Source organism: Jaculus jaculus, chromosome 19 (genome assembly GCF_020740685.1).
Source record: "Jaculus jaculus isolate mJacJac1 chromosome 19, mJacJac1.mat.Y.cur, whole genome shotgun sequence".
Taxonomy (NCBI): domain Eukaryota; kingdom Metazoa; phylum Chordata; class Mammalia; order Rodentia; family Dipodidae; genus Jaculus; species Jaculus jaculus.
In genome coordinates, this window is record NC_059120.1 from 30,278,306 (window position 1) to 30,300,358 (window position 22,053).

At 42.2% G+C, this 22,053-nt stretch overlaps 1 pseudogene; it reads right to left on the minus strand.

The window, feature by feature from the left end:
- Nucleotides 1-5,509: 5,509 nt before the first annotated feature.
- LOC101593633 lies at nt 5,510-22,047 on the minus strand (annotated as a pseudogene).
- Nucleotides 22,048-22,053: the final 6 nt, after the last annotated feature.

The following is a 22,053-nucleotide window of genomic DNA, read 5'->3' on the forward strand; positions in this document are numbered from 1 at the left end:
TACTTTTTTTCTAGAAATGTATGGATTTTCCTTTGATTTTTACAATGACCCATTTATTGTTTAATAGTTATTTAGTCTCCAGGAGTTGGTGTGATTTTTTTTTCTCTTGTTGATGGTTTCTAATTTCACTGTATTATTGTCAGAAATAATGCAAGGAGTTTTGACAGTTTTCCTAAGTTAATGGAGACATGCTTTATGCCCTAGTATATGATCTATCTTAGAGCAAGTTCCATGCATTGCTGAGAAGAATGTGAATTCTGTAGAGTTAGGGTAGAATGTTCTGTATATGTCTAAGTCTAATTGTTCTGTGGTATTGTTTAGCTCCATCATCTGTTAATTTTCTGCTTGGATTCTCTGTTTGTTGACAATAGTGGGGTATTAAAGTCTAGTAATATTATTGTGTTAGTGTTTATTTCTGGTTTATTGTATAGTAGTTTGTGCTTTATGAAATTTGGTATGTTTGGTGCATATAAGTATATAATTGTAATTTATTATTGTTGGGTTGTTTCCTTAATGAGTAAGAAGTCACTTTCTTTGTCTCTTTTTATTATTTTTGGTTTAAAGTCTGTTTTAGCAGATATTAGTATAGCTACATCTGCTTGTTTCTTACTTAACACCTTGAAAATCATTTTCTAACCTTTTACTCTAAGGAGTGCCTATCTTTGATGGTAAGGTGTACGTCTTATAGACAGAAAATGGAAGAATCCATTTTTTTCTGATACAACTTGTTAACTGGTGTCTTTTGATTGGGGAGTTAAATCCATTAATATTTAGAGCTATGGCTGTGAGGCTCAAGTTCATCCCTGTCATGTTGGGGCTTTTTTGGAGTTTTGTGTTTTCTTGAGCTCTGGATGATTTTGTGTCTGTTTCAGATTTGGTTGTTGCTTTATCCCTCTTGTGGCCTCTTGAGTAATTTTTCTCTTCTGTGTAGAGTATTACCTGCAGTATTCTCTGTAGAATTAATTTCATTCTCATATATTCATAAAGCTGGCTTTTATCATGGAAAGATTTCTTTTTACCATCTATTATGAGGGATAATTTTGGTGGGTGTAGGAATTTGGGTTGGCACCAATGGTCTTTCAAACTCTGAAAATCTCCATTCCAAGCTCTTTTGGCTTTTAGAGTTCCCATTGAGAAACCAGAAGTAATTCTGATTGGCTTACCTTTGTATGCAATAAATTGTTTTTCTCTTGCCACTTTTAGTAATCTTTCTTTGTCTTCAGTGTTTGGAGTTTTAACTATAATGTGATGTGGAGAATTTCTTCTCTGATTTCTCTGTTTGGTGTTTTGTGAGCCTCCTGCAACTGAATGGGTCTCTCCTTTGTGAGATTACAAAAATTTTCTTCAGGGCTAGAGAGATGGCTTAGAGGTTAAGGTGCTTGCTTGCAAAGCCAAAGGACCCAGGTAATTCCTGGCTAGTGTGACAGCTGCCTGGTCTCTGTAGGTGTAGACCACAAAGGCATGGGGGAAGAAAAGAAGCTTTCCAGGGCTTGGATACCCTGCTGTGCCACAGTGCTGGTGTGGCTGAAGGGGTGTAGTGTACTATGGGTCAGGAATTTCTGTGGCTGCTGTCTGTACACAGCACTTTCAGGAGCTGGTATGTGGAGGGAAGGGATAAGAATCATCCCCTGGGCATGATGAAGGCCAAGCCCCACCTGCCTGCTACCTGCCCTTTATTGCTTAATCAGTCCCGGGATCTTGTGGGCCATAGTGCTAGTGCTGGCTCACTGGGGCCTAGAGGGTGTTCCAAGCTGCAGATACTGATCTAGAATTACTGCTCCTGGATCCAGGCTTCTCGCTCTCAGGACTTTCAGGACCAGGTACATGCAGTGGGTGGGGGTTAGAAAGCCTTTAAGAAAAGTGAAAGAGAAAAACAAAGGAAAACACTGGACTTTATCTCAACAGAATGACTGTTTATTGAAGCACAAGGAGGGCCTACAATCTTCCTGTATGATGTGCACTGAGGTAGGCTGAGGTTCAAGCTTATAAGGAGGATCCTAAGAAAAGCAGACTAGACCAGGTGTAGGTCCAAGAGGCAATGTTTGTATTTGATTTAGTGGGATGGGTTGAATTTGGGGTGACAGGGAGAGACCCTGGCAAGTCATGGCCAGCTGACAGAACTCTGTGTGAGAGACAGAGTTTTAGGAGGGTTAGAAGTGGGGGAGGGAACCTCAGACCATTTGCCATGTTGTCAGAGAAGTTCACAAGAGCAATGAGAATGTTAAAATTGAAAGTACCAAATTCAGGCCAGCCGTGTCATTGTCTAGAGAATATTGTGGCCAAATTTTAGTAGAGAGTTGGAGTAACTTGGTAGGCACGAGCTCACATAGTTTGAGTTCCTTTAAATTAGTTGTGAGACATGCCAATGGAGTGTCTTTTGGACTAGATAATTTACAGCCCATTTTGGAGGACAAGAATTGAGTGGCCGATCCCCCTTGGATGTCTCCAAGGCTTAGGAAGGGCAACAAAATCCAAGGATTAGAAGGGTGTGTCCCCATACTCATAATGGTTGGGGTGTCCAGTGGAGCAATACATGGGGGCCTCCCAGTATAGTATCTTACTATACCACCTCTCCAATCATCCATGGAGCAACAAGTGAGAAACTTCTGGAGTTCTAAGGTCTGAAATGAGGTGCTTCTATCACAGAACAAGAGTAAGTACCTTGTACTGAAGGCTGTAATTTGATGAGGGTATGGATGGAAGTTATCGCATGGCAATGGCCTCTCATCTGAAGTTCAAAAGTATAGGGGGAGAGGGTGAAAAGAAGAAGAAAAGAAAGAAGCCCCCAGGTATCAAGGGAAGTAGATGAGGAACTGTAGCTATTTGTGCCCTTTTCCAGAATAATCTTTTTCAGCAAGATTGTCTAGGGAGGATGTCTAGGGAACCCCAGATGGTTTCTGTTCCTTCAAGGCTTTCTGAGTTAAGGGAAGTTTATCATTCAGGGGAGGTGTTAGCATGTCTGGGACTGAATGCCTCTGATGCATCTTCAAGGCCTTCCAGTCTTAGAGACAGTCGTTAACCCTTTAGTTCCCTTTGATTTTTCAGGTGAAGTCATTAACCTTTCAAAGCTCACTGAGGCTTGAATGTCCAGTGATACTCACTGATTGGTATCTAGGAGTGAGGTCCCTCCTATGGGGTATAGCTGAGACAGGAAATTGGCCTTGAAATCTGTTTAAGGGACTCCTCTGGAGGCTAGTGCTAAGTCTCTGTGTTGTTCTCTGCATGCACCCTTCTCGGCTTTTTTTATTTTCTTTTTCACATGCGGGACACTTTTCCCAGTAGATCTGATGATGCTGATGGAGGAAATACCTGTCTGCACTGGGGGAAACCCCACCCAAGCAGGGCCTGGAGATTCCGAGTTGTGGCAGGATCTAGGTTGTAGATCCCAGCTACAGCAAATTCCTATATGAGAATCTCTGGAACAGATCTCCCAGGTAGTATAGCTGCTAGGCATTTCTTTCTCACTCTAGTTTTAGTGCCCAGGAATCCTCAAGGCATTTAATCCCTTACACACAATCCCTTTCTGGTAGATGAGTGTGCTATGTGTTATCTTGGATCTTTCTTCCTCCTAGTTTTTCTTAGCATGGCTCCTAGCTTACTATTTTAACCAGAAGCTTCCTCAGTTTTTCCTTTTACAAAAAAAAAAAAAAAAAAAAGGAAACAAACAAACAGAACATCAGAGACTCTATGAAAATAGCATATGTAAGATTAGTGAAACGTGTCTATTACTGGAAATTAGTATAGAGTTAGTAAGGCAGGTGCAGAATGAGTTAAATGTTCAACTTTGAATACCAATGATTTAGGATATCTTCTTGTTTCCTGGCAAGTTACAGCATTCTCCCCTTTCCCTCCTGTTTCATTCTGTGATTGTTAATATGTTAAATGAGCTGTACACAATAAGCAATATTTTTAAGGAAAAAGGCATTTCTGAAAAAATGTTTATCTTACTATACTCTGTTCTTTATTTTGATTTAAAAATCTGAAATTTAACTTAAATTCATCACTTGTCCCTTAAAAGGAAAATGGACAGACCTAGAAATAACAAGAAATGAAGTGTTCCACTTACAGTCTCCATGGCTATGACACATTCTAGTAAAAGAAAAGCAAAAGCATTCTTACAAATCCAATTTATATAAATGCTCTCTCTGAAGTCATTCTTCATAAATAAATGCTCTCTCTAAAGTCATTCTTCCATAATATTAGGTGACATTTTGAATATAATTGTCTTGAGTCCACATGTCAATATAGATGTAAGGTAGAAATGACAAGATATCTAATGAACCAATTTTATTAAGTTTTCGTGTTCCCAAATTATATGAAAAGTATCAGTTAAGGACATCATTTGATTATTGTTATGAAAATAGAATATTTTAAAAAATATTTTTCTTTGTAAGTCTTAACAATACTTGTGAGATAAACCTAAATATTATTCAACCTTTGAAAACTTAAACTGTGATGAATACCCCAAATATATTCAAAATGTTTTGTTTTCTATCCCAATAGTTCACTATTTTACCAATTGTAGAAAAATCATGAATATGTTAAGAAAAGTGAGTATTTGGCTCTTAAAATGTATAATGGATGGATATGTGCCATTGCTGCAAGAAATAGTTTGTGCTTTATATAACATTTGCCTGTTTGGAGATCTGGGAAAAATACAGGACAGTCTACAACCACAAATGTATGCCTGTTTTCTTCTGGCATTTAAAAATGTAAGTAAGGCTACTGTGGTCTTGGTAACATTTTGGGATTGATTTAAATGACAAGATTTTATATTTTACTAAAAATGTTTGTTGTGGACTGGAGAGATGACCTAGCAGTTAAGGTGCTTCCCTGCAAAGCCAAACAAACCAGGTTCAATTCCCCAGTACCTACATAAGCCAGATGCACAAGTTTCACATGCATCTGGAGTTTGTTTGCAGTGGCTAGAAGGCCCTGGCATGCCCATCCTAATTCTCTCTCTCTCAAATAAATAAACAAAATATTTAAAAGAAAATTTTATTAAAATTTTCCATGATTATAAAAAAATATCTCATGGTAATTCCCTCCCTCCCACCCACACATTCCCCTTTGAAATTCCATTCTCCATCATATTACCTCCCCAACTCAATCACTGTACTTACATATATACAATATCAACCTATTAAGTACCCTCCTCCCTTCCTTTCTTTTTCCTTTATATCTCCTTTTTAACTTAGTTAATGAGAAAAAAAACTTCTCATTAAACTTTGTTTTAATGGGTGTCAAAATTCTGTGACAGGTTTTTGGTCAAGTTGTTTCCATTAAAAATTACTGATTTTAAAAACTAATAACTTAAAACTGCCACACACACACACACACACACACACAGGTCCACAAACATTTTCCTTTCCTTCTGAAGGTTTTATGATGCATTGGTATCATTAACCAGTCTTTTACTAATAAACTTAAATGGCCAATTGAGACAACAGTTCTGAGACCTTCGTTCATCACTGATTACGACTGGGGTGGCAGGTGTTAGGGTTGATATTCACTTAGCCTTCTGAGCTTTCTGGGCAGACTTGGTGACACTGACAGCTCCAGCAGCCTTCTTGTCCACAACTTTGATGACACCCACAGCAATTGTCTGCCTCCCTCGTATCAGGAACAGCAAACTGACCCAGAGGAAGGTAGTCAGAGGGCTCTCCACGCCCACAGGCTTGCAGGAACCATGGCAATGATGGCAGCATCACATCAACTTGGGTTCCTCTTCCAGCTTCTAACCAGAACGAAGATCAATCTTGTCTTTCAGGTCAGCAAACTTGTAAAGCTATGCACGCTGTGTGACAATCCAGCCCAGGGGCATAGCCAGCACTGATTTGGCCTGGGTGGCTCAGGATAATCACCTGAGCAGTAAAACCTCAGCCTGCACTGGTGGATTACTTTTGCTGTCACCAGCAACATTGCCACGGAGAACATCTTTGACACACACATTCTTCATATTGAAGCCCACGTTGCCTCCAGGGAGAGCTTCACTCAGAGCCTCGTGGTACATTTCAACTGACTTGACTTCACTTGTGATGTTGCTTCGAGAAAAAGTGACCACCATGCCAGGTTTGAGAACAGCAGTCTCCACTCGACCCACAGGAGCAGTTCCAATACCTCCAATTTTATAGACATCCTGAAGGGGCAGGCAGAGGCTTGTCAGTTGGACGAGTGGGTGGTAGGACGCAGTCCAAAGCTTGCAGCAGTGTGGTTCCACTGGCACTGCCATCCTTGCTGGTGACTTTCCATCCCTTAAGCCATGGCATATTTGCACTTGACTCCAACATGTTGTCACCATTCCAACCAGAAATTGGGACAAATGCTGCTATGCCAGGGTTGTAGCCAATTTTCTTAATGTAGGTGCTGACTTCCTTAACAATTTCCTTGTATCTGTTCTGGTTGTAGGGTGGCTTGGTGGGATCCATCTTGTTGACACCAACAATTAGTTTTTCACACCCAGTGTGTAAGGCAGAAGAGTGTGCTCTCTGGTTTTATTCCAGATATGAAGGGAAGGTTCAGTATATATAAATCAATAAAGGTAACATACCATATAGTTGGACTCAAGGACAAACACTACATGATCATCTTAATAGATGTAGAAGAGGCTTTGAGATAATTCAACATTCCTTCATGGTAAAGAGTCCTGAAGAAACTTGGAAGACAAGGAATATATTTCAACATATTAAAGGATATTCACACAAATCTACATTGCCTTTGGTAATTAAATAAAAGGGGAAAAGCTCAGACCATTTTCTACTAAAATCAGGAATAAGACAAGGGTCTTACTTCAATTTTATTCAAGATAGTATTGGCAATCTTAGCTAGAGCTATGTTGGGATTTATGAATCTGTAGTTATTTAATTGCTGGAAATGTTTTAATCAGCTGCAATATTTCTGTTGATATATTTTTGGTGTAATAGTGAGTGGTAGATTTAGGCACCCCAGAAGTTATATCCTCGATCTAGGAGCCCAAGGGGTCTGATGTAACCTCTATTTACTCCCAGAGTACAATATTAACTGCAGAAGTGACTATGCTGCTGTATATGCCCACTGTGTAAATGTCATACTAGCCAATAAATAGCAGCGAAACCTTTGGCTTCAACAACTGTTGGAGAAGAAATGAATAAGAATGGTGTGGAATATATTAGGCTTTTAGTTACAGGGGTTATATATGGGAAAAAGCAGGGTTGATGAGGAAAGGAACTGGTGCTAGGCTGGATTTGGAAACAATCAAGGTGAGACTAGTATATAGGAGGGAAATGGGATATTGGCAGGGTCCAAAGATTTTAATATTTGTTAAAGCTATGTAAATTTATATTTATGAGATATAAAGAAGAGGGGCTCACAAAGAGAGAAAAAGAGGTTAAGATAAGAGGACAAGTATATGAGTTGTATGTGGGAAGGATAGAATGTGCTCAGTCATAGACTAGAAGGGAAAACATACAGAACAATACTAAAATCTAACTGAGCAATAAAGAAACAAGACAAACCCACCAGATGTTATACATGCAAATACAGCAATTAAAAATGGGCAGTACTAGGGCTGGAGAGATGGCTTAGTGGTAAGGACCCAGGTTTGATTCCCCAGTACCCACACAAGTCATGCGCACAAAGTGACACATGCTTCTGGAGTTCAATTGCAGTGGCTAGAGGCCCCAGTGTGCCCATTGTCTCTTTTCTTTGTATCTATCTGCTTGCAAATAAATAAGTACAAAATTTTTTAAAAAAATAGGTAGTAATAGGTTAAAAAGTTCTAAAAATGAGAAAAGTTAGCTATAACATACAAACTAACATGCAAAAATGCTGGGCTCCAATGGCAGGTAGTGCTGAGGGAGGACCAGGCCCGCTGGTTCCTCCCAAGGGGTTGAGGAGGAGGGTGGGTGTTGATAGCCAGGAACAAACCACTGAGCTGAGAGTCTTGTTGAAGCAGGAACTCACTTTATTGTAACAGGCAGGTGCTTACATAGCTTTGAGAACGAGGGTGGGGATTTTAGGATGGGGTGAGATGTAAGGGCCAATAGTATACTGCAACTTGTGAGATGATTGGTTCTAAGTGTGCACGCAAGAGAACTCCAACTTCCTACGCAGAAGTAGCAGGCCTGAAGCCATTAGCTATGACTCCTACTGAGTCATAGCTGGCCAGGGACAGGTCACCAAACTTTAGCTAGGCTCAGGAAGTTCCACTAGGCCTCACATCCAGACCTCTCAAGGCCCAACCTCTCCCCCTTTTGTTTTTGTAAGAACATTAGTCACCATGGCCCCTGTCTTAGATTGTCCCCCTCTGGGGATCTTACCCATCACTAGGTACCATGTGTTTAGCTCGCTGAGAACCCACTCCATGGCCTATCTTAGGTTGTCTCAGCCAGTCTGAGATCTTACCCATCATCAGTCACATGGAAGGCAGAGGAAGTGGCAGTGGGTCATCTGAGGAACTTAATTTCTGAGTTGCCAGCCTGTGGTAATGTATCTCAACCTGATGGAGTTTTCCAAAAGGGGAATAATGAGTAACAGCTATTTGCCAAAGATGGTTGGGATGAAGGCCCTGAGGGTTACTCCTGGAAGTTTGGAGGGGGGATGTGGAGGAAGGGTTGGCAAGACTTGCATGTCCTAATAATCTTTTTAAGATTTTTATTTGGTATTTGGGGGAATCTTTGTTTAAGGCCTCTCCAGTTGGTGTGGGTTAGGGAATGAAATTGGATAGCCTCTGAGACAGTGTGACAGTGAGCCGCAGAGGCCAATTGATCAGCCAAGCTGTTTCCTTCAGACAGGAAACCTGGTCAATTTTGATGGCCTCGAAGGTGTTGTATGAAGATAGGGTAGACTCTCTGTTTGAGTAGGGTGAAAGCCTGGATCATTAAGGGGGTTATAGGGTTGGAATCAAGTCTAATGTGAGCTTCAATGAGATTGGGCAATAGATTTACCACATAGAGGCTGCCAGAAAATAAGTTGAATGGCTCTTAAATGGTATCCAGGGCCAGAACAAGTGCAAAACACTCTTTGTACTGTGCTGATCCCTCTATTTCCTGAGAGATTGACTTGATGGGCTTAGGTTTGGCCCCCAATTTAAAGGGGCGGTACACAACCAGGGAAGCCCCCAGGTGTCCCCCATCTGTAAAGGCAATGAGGAAGTCAGGGTTGGGTTGTGGTAGGAAAAGCCTGAGGGGGGGCCTCCACTCCAACCTAGAAAGGGAGCTCATCCACTTATGAGGGCCATAATGGCAGTCTTTGGTGCCCAGAAACCCTTCAAGTGCTATAGCGACTCTTATATTATTTCTTTGGAGCCAATAAAATCAGTTATCTTATACGGGATAATGATGGAGCAAGGTTCAATAACAAAGAGTCTAATGGCAGTTTCCCTTCCTTTAATGATACAATCAGTTACTTGGTTACTTAAAGAATAGACCCTAGGGTCCCCACTGATCAAGAGGTGAATCCACTGGATAGGCTCGCCCTTTTGAGCCAACAAGGCAGTTGTCAGGTCTCCTCAGGGAAAAGGTAGAGGGAAAGAGGGAGATCAGGGTTGAATCGTTTGAGATTAGAGTTATCTATGGCTTCCTGGACTCTATGGAGGACTTGTCTCTGCCCAGGTGCTAAGGTTACTTGGGATGAAAGATCAAGGCCCCTTAGTAGGTCGAACAAGGGGGATAATTCCTCAGTGGATATAGGTATCTAGGGCCTTATCCAGTTAATTTCTCCTAAGAGCTTCTGAAGTTGAGGCAAGGTGTAAGAATCCTGAATATAAAGTTGTGGTTTAACAGGTGAAACTGTATCTAGGGTAAGGATCAAGCCCATGATCTTAAAGGGAGGCACAGTTTGAACTTTCTCAGGAGCTACTTTAAAGCTGTGAGTATGAAGGATAGTTAGACATTAAAAGTACAAGCCTAAAGCCAAAAGCCACAGCACACTTCAGGAACTCCTGCTAGGCACACTTTGCATATCTTTAGATTGAAATCTGAAACCCACCACCACACCTTAAGATCCACCCAGTGACATTGCCTCTAGCCAGGTGGCTGCAGAATGCCACTACAAACAAATAAACAACTGAATATATTGGGGGCCATCTATTCAAACTACCACATTCTGTCCCTGGCTATCAGTAGATTTATAACCATCACACATTATAAATTGTACTCAGTTTAATTTCAAAGGTCCCCACAGTCTTGACCAATTTAAGATATTAAGACCTGTAAAATCAAACAAGTTAACCACTTCTAACATATAAAGGCACAGAGTAAACATTTTTAACTGGTATATGGCATAGCAAGGAGAGACTAAAACAATGCTAACTTAACCACCATCCAAAAGTCTTTGTATTTCTATGATAGTCTTCCCTCAGGCATCCTTTCCATGGTAAAGCAATTGGACCATCTTCCTTAAAGATTGTTAATGTGTTTGACAATAGCAGATTTAGTAACCTAAAACCAGTCTCAGTGCCTGTAATTTTAACTTGCTTGAGGTTTTCCAGCTTAAAATCTTAAATCTCTCAGTCCAATATTTCTAGCCAAGCACATCATTCCATTACAAATTTATCCTTGATCAAACTCTCTGGGCCTGGGTAGCAGGACACAGCCAGCCCTTATGCCAGTAGCCCAGTTCCAACAAAGTCCTCTGCAGTCTTTCCTTCCCCTTTGAAAGCTCATAAGCCAAGCCTCGAAGTAGCATTCTCAGACTCTCACCAGAATAGTCCATAAAATTTGGCTTAGCACTCCAGAAGATGCCTTCAGTTGCAAGCACCAAGTCCATGCCTATTTCTCCAAAACAAAGTTTCCAAAAGATCAACATCCATATGGTCAGGTTCATCTCAGCCCACTCCTCAGTACCAAGTTCTGTAGTAGGCAGCTTTAGGTTCACTGAGATGAACTTCCAGACCAGGCACAATTATGGAGGAAGGGATATTTATTGAAGCCTACAGATCCAAGGGAAGTTCCATAAATGGCAGAAAAAGCTGGCCTGCCTTCACAGGTCCAAGAAGCAAGAGAGAGAGAGAAAGAAGCACAAGCCTAAAGGTCAAAAGCCACACAGTGCGTCCACTAGGGACATATGACCCCAAGATCTTAAAGGGAGGCATAGTTTGAACTTTTTCAGGAGTTACTATAAAGCTGTGAGTATGAAGGATAGTTAGACATTGGTGGGTAAGGTCCTGGAGTGTGGAGGAATCTAGGCACCCAAGAATAATATCATCCATGTAAATATAAAGCAGAGTATTGGGGAGACAGATAAGAGAAGAGAAAATGGATGACAGGTAATATTGACAAATGGGTGGGCTATTAGCCATGCCCTTGTTGGGCCTTGAGAGGCTTGGGCATGAGGCCTAGTGGAACTTCCTGAGCCTACTAAAGTTTGGTGATCTGCCTTTGGCCAGCTATGACTCAGCAAGACGCCTAATGGCTTCTGGCCTGCCACTTCCATGTAGGAGGTGGAATTCCCACATGCACGCATGCTTGGAGCCAATCATCTCAAAGGTCACAGTTTTACTATTGGTCCTTACCTCTTCCCCCATCCTAGAATCCCTGCCTTTGTTCTCAACATTACATAGGCAATGGCCTGTAACAATAAAGTGAGTTCCTGCTTCAACAAGACTCCTGACTCTATGGTTTTTCTCTGGTGACTAGGAGAGGTTCTGAGTTGTCGACACTCACCATCCCACTCAGCCCCAGGAAGAGACTGGCAGTACTGGCTCTCCTACAGCCCTATCTGCCAGTGAGCCCAGCATGCCCTGAGGTAAGACAGTCCACTCAAATCTCCTATCTGGGCCACAAAAATTAACAGTGGGTACAGAGAATGCAAATTTTTCCATGTCTCCTGGATGGAGCGGGATAGAGAAGAAACAATCTTTAATGTCAATGACAGTAATATAATATATATTGGAAATAGCTGGGATCCATGGAAGTCCCCTATAGGGAGTTCTGAAGGGGATCATGCATTCATTGGTCTTCCTTAAATCATGTAAAAATCTCCAGGACCCGTTAGGATTTTTAATGACAAAGACAGTAGAGTTCCAGGGACTAGTGGAGGGATGGATATGTCCGGTCTCTAACTGTTGATCAATAAGTATGTGGAGTTGGTGTAAGTTAGAAGAAGGGAAAGGCCACTGCTCAACCCATATGGGATCCCCCAGTCTCCACTGGATTTTAAATGGGGGGAGGGCTAGGCAGTGGCCCTTAGAATTGGGGGTATTCATTGGAGTACTTTTGTCTGAGTTGCTCAAAGTAAGGATCATCTCTGTAATTGGGATGGCATTCCCTCCCTTCCTCAAACTGTTGTTGATATTCTTCTTCATCTAACAAATCATTATAAAAGGCCTTATGGTCAGTAGTGATGAAAGCGTCGGCATCTCCAAGGATGTCTTGCCCCAGTAAGTTAGCAGTGAGCCCAGTCACCACGAGAGGGTGGACTTCTCGCTGCCCCCACCTGGGTCAGTCCAAGGGAGCCACGTGGCAGTCTCCCAAGAGGTGGACTGCCCGCCAACAACCAGCAGGGGAGGGCTGGGCACAAGCTGCCAGGAGAGGGGCACTTCCTCCTTTCTCAGGGCCATTCGGTCTGCTCCAGTGTTGATGAGAAGTTTGAATCTTTTATTTCCAATATTTAAAATAATTTTGGGTCTAAGTCTGGGGACCAGAGGGACTGTCCAGTGGGCTTTGATGGTCTCTTTCCCTTTATTTAACAGGGCTGTGGGGAGCCCTGTGAGGAGCTTAAAGGCTTTCCCTGTATGTCAAACTTCGACCGACACTCCCTAGCCCAGTGAAACCCCTTCTTGCATTTAGGGCAGCAGGTGCGAGGGGCATTGGTCATCCCCCCAGAGGGAGGGAGAGGCTTTGTCTTGTTGGGGCACTCCTTTTTAAAGTGGCCCTCATCCCTGCACCTGAAACATGTTGATTTTTTAGGATTTAACTCTAATGCACAGATTGTAGTGGCCAAATCTCTCTGTTTATTTTCCTGAAGGGTGGCAGCCATGGCCCTAGCCTGATGGGAGATAGTGCCAATTGGTGGCTACAATCCATCTACTCATGGAGTTGTCCTTGAGACCCACACAGGTGAGGTGATGATCGCCATCCCTTCCCAGACCAACATTTTAGTAAACTAATCCTGTAATGCCCCTGGGGGAAATTTTCTTTGGAGACTTTTTTCCACCCTATCTATAAATGTAGCCAAGTCCTCAGATGATTTATGAGTAATACCCCTAAGCGGGGGGGCGGGGGCGGATTCACAGGGTCCCTCATCAAGCCTTTTCCATGCCACCAAGCCCAGTGCCCTGACCTGGTCCCTATATGGATCAGGTATAGCCACCTGTTGAGTTCCTGTAGAATATTGGTCATACCCCTAGAGGGAGGGGGAGGCTTTGTCTTGTTGGGGCACTCCTTTTTAAAGTGGCCCTCATCCCTGCACCTGAAACATGTTGATTTTTTAGGATTTAACTCTAATGCGCAGATTGTAGTGGCCAAATCGGCATAGCGGGCCATTGACTTTGATTTTGCTCTGCCTGTGTATGGCACTCATCTTTAAAAAAGGCACACCACTTAATGTATAGGGAACCTAACAAGACAGCCCTGACTAGATTTTTCCAATCTTGGGGTGTACAATGTTGATGGGTAAGTCCCTATAACAAGGTCTCAGCACAAGAAGAGTTAGGTCCATCCTCCGAGACTGCCTCTTTAAGCTCCTTATGGTCCTGAGCTTCCCACAGATACCAGGCGATTGCCCCCAGGATTTAGATTCATGGGAAATAAAAAAGTAGCTTTATTTTCTGGAGGCTTGGTGGCCGAATATGAAGGAGGGGCCTAGGGGTTCCAGAAAGAATTAGTCAATGGAGGAGGTGGGGGAGGACCCCTGGAAGGCCAAGGAGCACTCCCAAAGGGATCAAGTGAGGGGTATAAGGATCCACCCTTTTCTGGGGTTTTTAAAGCTGCATCTCCAGGAGGAGTAGCCAGATCTTTTTCTTTTTCCTCTGTCTTTTGTTTTTGTTTGATTGGCCTTGGAGGGAAGCAGCCCTTAAAGGTTGAGATCGTAGGGAGGATCCCTAAGGGGGGTATATGACCCTTCTCCACATGTGCCCGATGAACAAGGGCCTCTACCCTATCCCAAGTGTCCCAATCAAAGAGATTTCCTTCTGGCAGCCATGGCGCCAGCTTAAGAAGGTAATCCCAGGTCTGTTGAGCCTGATCATCAGTCAAATCAAGCCCTCTGCTCTTCAGGAGTGCCCTGAGAGAATCTAAGGCAGGATTGGATTTAGAGGTAGACTGTCCCATATTATAAAGTCAAGAGAGAAATGTCCATAAAATTAGGGCAATAGCACCCACAGACACATGAGTACAACACAAACACAAGGACCCAAAAGATAGGTAAACATGCTGTAGAATTAAGTTCAGATGTAGATCCGTGACAGCCAGACAAGTCTGTATCCTTAGGGGACGGCTCAATGATACCAAACACTGTGCGGATGGGAGCGGGTCTCCCCAGCAGATTTGCTTTGTCTTCTGGGATGAAGCCCTCACTCAAATGAGGGGGCAATATGACTTGAGTCTCCTCCAGGTCTGCACACACTGTGTGTCCACTAGGGATATATGACCCGTTCAGAAATACAAAAGCTGAAGATGCAGCTTGCCAGTGAACTGAAAGTGAAAGGAAAGAGAAAGAAAATGAAGAGATGTTGACAAGCAAGTATAGGTTATAGAAGCAAAATTTAGCACATTAAATATGAAGACTGCCTCATGACTTATGAGGGTACACTCACCCGCACACAGATTGACCTCCTCAACAAGAATGCCTCACATGGGGCACCAGTCTGCCAGGTTCCCGTCCCCCCATGTTGGGGCCAGACTGCCAGGCTACCCCGGCAGGTAGTGCTGAGGAAGGACCAGGCCCGCTGGTTCTTCCCAAGAGGTTGAGGAGGAGGGTGGGTGTCGATGGCCAGGAACAAACCACAGAGCCGGGAGTCTTGTCGAAGCAGGAACTCACTTTATTGTAACAGGCAGGTGCTTATATAGCTTTGAGAACGAGGGTGGGGATTTTAAGATGGGGCCAATATCATACCATGACTTTTGAGAAGATTGGTTCTAAGTGCGTGCAAGAGAAGTCCAACTTCCTATGTGGAAGTAGCAGGCCTGAGGCCATTAGGTGTCCTGCTGAGTCATAGTTGGCCAGAGACAGGTCGCCAAACTTTAGCTGGGCTCAGGAAGTTCCACTAGGCCTCATGTCTGGGCCTCTCAAGGCCCAACACAAAAAAGGGAAAATATAATAAATGTACATTTTTAAAAGAGTAACATATTGTATCAGTTGGTATTTTTACTTGGTGGTATGGGTTTTGAATTTTTTCTCCTTGTAACATTTCATGGAGCAAGCTGTACTGATAAAAGACATACACCTTACAATTCCAGTCTAACCTGTGGAATCACAGCTGAGGTAGGTCCCAGTGGGCTTTAGACCTTTTGGATTGAGTTTTTGGCACATGTGTGCTAAGTTAATGACTTGGTTCTGCCCTTGGTGTTCTTTCGCCTTAGCTCTTCCTGGCTAAGTGCTGTGTGGGGCAGAGGCAGGCAGGAGCCCTTGGCTTCAGCAGCAGTCTGAGTTCCCTGTGTGGGCATGTGGGGAGGACCATTTTAAGATGCCACCTGGTGACACCCCCATCCTTTTCTGAGGCTTCTTAATAATCCTGTGAGGCTGTTTTGTGAGTGCAAGCATTTCCCAGCACTTTCCACCACACCACACTGGAAGGGCCAGTGGGTGTGAGTTACACTTCCAGATGGTTTCCACTGTGCTCACCAAAATATTTACTTTGGCAAAATGTACTGATTTGTACCAACTGTCAGTGGCTCTCACTTGCTTCTCTGTGGAATTCACCTGGTTTAGTATTTTGTTTGCAGCTCTTTTCTCTTGTAAGAAAAGAGATTACTAGTTATTGAAAGTTTTCTTTTACTGGGTTTCACTTGTGAGATTTCTACTATAGTACCTGGAGGTCCTTGAGAATTAACTTCTGAATGCTCAAATTTCAGATAGGCCAGGTTGAGATAAAGATCATAGATGACTAAATTATATTGTTGTTGCTAGAAGAGGTAATGTTTTGTTAGAATCATAATAAGGGCCAAATACAGACAGAGCAACAGTCTTTATGCATTCAATAACTGTAGTTTTAAAATTATCTTTAAGGCAAGAGACATACATAAAAGGGCTACAAATTGGAAAGGAAGAAATCAAGTTATCATTATTTGCAGATGACATGATTCTATACATAAAGGACACTAAAGACTCTACTAGAAAACTGTTAGAGCTGATCAAAACCTACAGCCATGTAGCAGGATACCAAATAAATACACAGAAATCAGTAGCCTTCATATATGCTAACAACAAACACACAGAGGATGAAATCAGAGAATCACTCCCAATCACAATTGCATCCAAAAAAATAAAGTACCTTGGAATAAACCTAACCAAGGAAGTGAAGGATCTCTACAATGAGAACTTTAAAACACTCAAGCGAGAAATTGCAGAAGACACTAGAAAGTGGAGAAACATCCCTTGTTCTTGGATTGGAAGAATCAATATTGTGAAAATGGCAATCTTACCTAAAGCAATCTACACATTTAATGCAATCCCTATCAAAATTCCAAAGGCTTTCTTCATGGAAATAGAAAAAACAATCCAAACATTCATTTGGAATCACAAAAAACCTCAAATATCTAAAATAATGCTGAGCAACAAAAATGAGGCTGGTGGTATCACGATACCTGATTTTAACTTATACTACAGAGCCATAGTAACAAAAACAGCATGGTACTGGCACAAAAACAGACATGTAGATCAGTGGAACAGAATAGAGGACCCAGATGTAAGCCCAAGTAGCTATAGTCACCTGATATTCGATAAAAATGCCCAAAATATTCATTGGAGAAGAGACAGCCTCTTCAGCAAATGGTGTTTTGAAAACTGGATATATATCTGCAGAAGGATGAAAATAGATTTTTCTCTCTTGCCATGCACAAGAATTAAGTCCAAATGGATTAAAGACCTTAACATCAGACCTGAAACTCTGAAACTGCTAGAGGAAAAAGTAGGGGAAACCCTTCAACATATTGGTCTTGGCAAAGACTTTCTGAATACAACCCCAATTGCTCAGGCAATAAAACCACAGATCAATCACTGGGACCTCATGAAATTACAAAGATTTTGCACTGCAAAGGACACAGTGATAAAAGCAAAGAGGCAACCTACAGAATGGGAAAAAATCTTTGCCAGCTCTATATCTGATAGAGGATTAATATCTAGGATATATAAAGAACTCAAAAAGTTAAATAATAAGGAATCAAACAAGCCAATCAAAAAATGGGCTATGGAGTTAAATAGAGTATTCTCAAAGGAAGAAATACGAATGGCATATAAGCATCTAAAAAAGTGTTCTACGTCACTAGTCATCAGGGAAATGCACATTAAAACTACATTGAGATTCCATCTCACTCCTGTCAGATTGGCCACCATCATGAAAACAAATGATCATAAATGTTGGCAGGGATGTGGAAAAAGAGGAACCCTTCTACACTGCTGGTGGGAATGCAATCTGGTTCAGCCATTGTGGAAAACAGTGTGGAGGTTCCTAAGACAGCTAGAGATTGATCTACCATATGACCCAGCTATAGCACTCCTAGGCATATATCCAAAGGACTCATCTCATTTCCTTAGAAGTACATGCTCAAACATGTTTATTGCTGCTCAATTTATAATAGCTGGGAAATGGAACCAGCCTAGATGTCCCTCAACAGATGAGTGGATAATGAAGATGTGGCACATTTATACAATGGAGTTCTACTCAGCAGTAAAGAAAAATGAAGTTATGAAATTTGCAGAAAAATGGATGGACCTGGAAAGGATTAATTATACTAAGTGAGGTAACCCAGGCCCAGAAAGCCAAGCGCCACATGTTCTCTCTCATATGTGAATACTAGCTACAGATGATTGAGCTTCTGTGGGAGAAGGAAAATACTTAGTAGCAGAAGCCAGTAAGTTAAAAAGGAGACATAAAGGGAAGAGAAAGGAAGGGAGGAGGATACTTAATAGGTTGATATTGTATATATGTAAGTACAATGATTGTAATGGGGAGGTAATATGGTGGAGAATGTAATTTCAAAGGGGAAAGTGTGGGGATCGTAAGGGAGGGAATTACCATGGGACTTTTTTTATAATCATGGAAAATGTTAATAAAAATTTAAAAATTAAAAAATAAAATAAAATTATCTTTAAGGCTAGAGACATGGTTTTGTGACTTAAAGGCACTTGTTTACAGCCTAGTAACCTGGGTTCTATTTGCTGTACCTATGTACAGCTTGATGCACAGGGTGGAACATGAGTCTGGACTTTGTTTTCAGTGGCAGGAGACTGGTATACCCATTCTCATCCTCTTAAATAAAAATAAATACTGAAACTATCTCAGACACATACACATATTCACACAAAAATATTTTAAATCAGACATGACAAGAACTGCCACTTTTAGCGTGTTTTAAGTAAACTCCAGTTAGCTCAGCTCCCTAGCCTGTGTTCCTGGCCTGGACAGTGTCAGGCGGGTGCAGGGTGTGGAGTGAGTAGGCCAGACCCATCTCCTGGCTCCTCCCAACTCCTTGCTCTGCTTCCTGCATGTCTGTGTGAGGGCTCATGGCAGTGTGGACTAAATTTTAAATAAGTGCACAAAAGAAGTGCTACAGATACACTAGTCATATATTTTTAGGAAGTTTTAGAAAATCTGGTTTTGGGATCATTTGCGGAGAGTTGCTGACATGGGAGAGAATGCTAAGAAGTATTCTGGGGTCAGTGAGGGTCTTCCCCACAGTGTCACCCATGGCCTGGATATGTCCCTTACATGTCCGAAGAAGCAACAACACTAAGAGATATGGCTTAGCTCAAGGTTTGGGGTGGCCAAGCCCTTATGTGCACATTCCAGATGAGTTTCTGGAGTTCCTTTCAATCTGGGAATGGAAAATGTTCTGTTCTATTAGACTGCTGTGTGCCATAGAGTCAGACACCCCAGAATGTCCACGAATGCCGTGGCCACCCAGCATCAGTAGAGTGGGCTGGAGGGATCACTTGTCCTATACCCTAATAGGATGGTTGCTGTATCTGTCAGGTGTTCATTTTGTTGTTGTTTATTTTGCTGTCAATAATTTTAGACATAGACAAATAGACTAACATATAGAATGAGAAATAAAACCAATACCAAACTCAGTATGGGCAGATGGGCTCAAAAAAGAAATGCAAAAAGAGTGGGTGCTGGGAAGGTGCTCAGTGGTTAAAGGTACTTGCCTGCAAAGCCTAGCAGCTCAGTTTCAATTTTCAATCCACCCATGTAAAGCAAGATGTAAAAAGTGGCACAATTGTTTGGCATTTGTTTGCAGTGATAAGAAACTCTGGCATATTCCCCACCACCACCAACAAACAAATTAAATGAATGAAAAATTTAAAAATGGGGCTGGAGAGATGGCTTAGTGGTTAAGTGCTTGCCTGTGAAGCCTAAGGACCCTGGTTCGAGGCTCCATTCCCCAGGACCCACATTAGTCAGATGCACAAGAGGTGCACATATCTGGAGTTCGTTTGCAGTAGCTGGAGCCCCTGGCACACCCATTCTCTCTCTGCCTCTTTTTCTCTCCATCTGTCATTTTCAAATAAATAAATAAAAATAACCAAAAAAATTAAAAAAAAATTAAATTGGAGGCAAGTTTTTAGGTACTCCTTGGAAATTCAGCTCAACCTTTGATCTAATGCTTATTCTCCTCTAGCCTCAAAATGCACTGACTTCTCTTTCTCACCTTCTTTCCAGAGACTAACACAAAATGTACAGAAGGCGAACAGCAAAATGCCCAAATTCGCCACCCAGCACACCAGGGTTCCCAAGAAAACCCCAGACATGGAATCTCCATCCCACAGTATCAGGCAGAACTCACACAGAACAAATTAGTAATTAGCCCCAGATAGGGAATTTTTATTCACAATATTCAAATGGCTCAAAAGTCCTCCCTTAGTGATGGGAATTCGAAATACACCTGCCTTTTTTTCTTTTTCCTCAAACAGCTGTACAAATCAGTGTACAAATCAGAATGTACAAGCACTTTATCAAAGCATTGTAAGAACCCAACTCACCTTTCTCCTATGGGAAATATCCACCTCTCCTTATCAAGAGACAGAGTGTTTGGATGGCAAAGTTGGTCACAGCCCAGAAAAGAACATGGTGGTGTGCCATCTGGGCATAAAAGGTAAATTTTATAGTCCCTGAATGCTGTGAGACCTTTGTCCCTTCTCCCCACTGGCCAAGTAGTTGGGGAGGTGCAATCTTCCTGTGCTCTGGGGTCAACCCAGACAGGAGTTTCCTTAGCTTTTATGTTTATCTCACCTTGGCTCTGATTCTGCATTTTGAAGACTTGAGGTTTGGATCTACATTCGGGAGCTTTGATGTCTACAGACCCTAAAGGAAACCAGGCATAATGTGGAGCCTCTTAATTATGAAGCTTGTAAACTCAAGGCTTATGTGAGATAATTAACTTGCAAATGGACTATCATCCTATTATGTTTTGCATTAAAAACTGGGAAACTCAAATGTCAACAATGAAGCATAACTGATGAGGGAGCAAGAACTTCCCAAATTACAACACCAAAAACCCAAATCTTCAGAGTAAGACCAGGTCAAAACTCTTTACCAATATCTAGTCATAGGTAGTTGATACCATCATGCTTTCAGAGAGGGAACAATATCCAGAATGTGGCAACTAGAACCCTCCTCTCCTGATTGGACTTGTGAAATCTGCTCCCAGAGTCTAAACTCTCAGGCCTGAACTTGATGGAGAGACAGGGACTGGTAAAGAGAAATGTGTCTATTTAGTTTTGTCCAGAACTGGGGAAAGAAAGGTTCTCAGTTTGTCCTTTCCTTTCCTGTACTAGTGTCACAATTATATAGAAAACATGAAAAAAGCCACCAAATATCCATATACAAATTCAGCTGTGAGGTAAGTTATAACTACTGAGACTTCTCCATGGAGGGCACCTCTTCCTGATGCACAGGGTTTGGTGGTGTGTTCTCATCCCAGCAAGGGATTTTTCTGAAGAAAATGAAATTCATTCTCATCTTTTTTCTGTGTGTGTGTGTGTTATGTGCATATGTGTGGGCAATCATGCATGCATGTATGCATGTGGAGGCTGAAGTTGACATTAGATGTCTTCCTAAGTCACCCTCTTTATTTTTATTGAGGCTAGGTATGTCACTTGAGTCCACAGTTTGCCAACTAAGCTGGTTTAGCCAGCCATCTTGCCCCTGGAAATCCCTTTCTGCCTCCCTGGCTTGGATTATAGGTGGTTTCCATGTCCAGTTGACATTTACATAGGTTAGATGCTGAGGAGCTGACCTGTAGTCCTCACACTAGTCTGGACAGCGCTTCATCCACTTGACCATCTCCCTAGTCCCAGAAACTGTACTTCTTTAAAGTTCATTCTTTTTTTATTTTTTTAAATTTTATTTATTTATTTATTTGAGAAAGCAAGAGAGGGAAAGAGGCAAACAGAGAGAGAGAGAGAGAGAGAGAGAAAGAGAGAGAGAGAGAGAGAGAATGGGCATGCCAAAGCCTCTAGCCCCTGCAGAATGAACTCCAGATGCATGCGCCACCTTGTGCATCTGGCTTACATGGGTCCTGGGTCCTTTGGCTTTGAAGGCAAACACCTTAACTGCTAAGCCATCTCCCTAGCCCCTAAAGCTCATTCTTTTAAGGTCTCAGAATATGGGGTAATGTACACCAGTTATCAAGTTTCTACATAAAAGACAGTGGGGTGGTGTCAACCTCATGTCCCAATCTGACCACTGTCTCTCCTCAGCCTACCCAAGACCCATGATCCTTCTTTGATCTGGGCATGGCCATATCTGGATGTGGAAGGGAAAGCCAGAGTTTGTATTAACAAAACCCACACCTTTTCCAGATTAGGTATCACTAAGTTGGTCACTGTGTCAAAGGGAGGCAGTTGTACCTCTGTCATTTTCAGGGGGCCCTGGCCAAATACTCCTGACAACACCCAGGTCCCCATGCCTGT